The sequence below is a fragment of the Rhinoderma darwinii genome, chromosome 8 (genome assembly GCF_050947455.1).
Source record: "Rhinoderma darwinii isolate aRhiDar2 chromosome 8, aRhiDar2.hap1, whole genome shotgun sequence".
In the NCBI taxonomy this organism is placed as follows: Eukaryota; Metazoa; Chordata; class Amphibia; order Anura; family Rhinodermatidae; genus Rhinoderma; species Rhinoderma darwinii.
Genome location: NC_134694.1, coordinates 38,311,451 through 38,311,793, shown reverse-complemented (window position 1 = coordinate 38,311,793; position 343 = coordinate 38,311,451).

Sequence of the window (343 nt, the reverse complement as noted above, 5' to 3'; positions counted from 1 at the left end):
CTCCATTGTCCACCGCATATACAGAGTAAAAGATTATGTATGGTATATAATAAAGTTTTCAACTAGTCACACTCTAAATTTATAACTGCTTCACTGTATCTGAAATTCAGTAAATACAGTTTATATAAAAAAAAGTCCCTATGTCCCATTGCGATCTATAACAAGAAAAAATATACATTTTAAAATATCATTAATATGAAAAATATCATAATACATTGCAAGCACAGAGGAGCTCAACACAAGGCATTGTGATGACATTACAAAGACATTATTTGTGTGTTTGATAGTCTAGCTACAATGAACTCAATATTCAACCCTTTAGGTTTTAGGGAATCTAATAAAA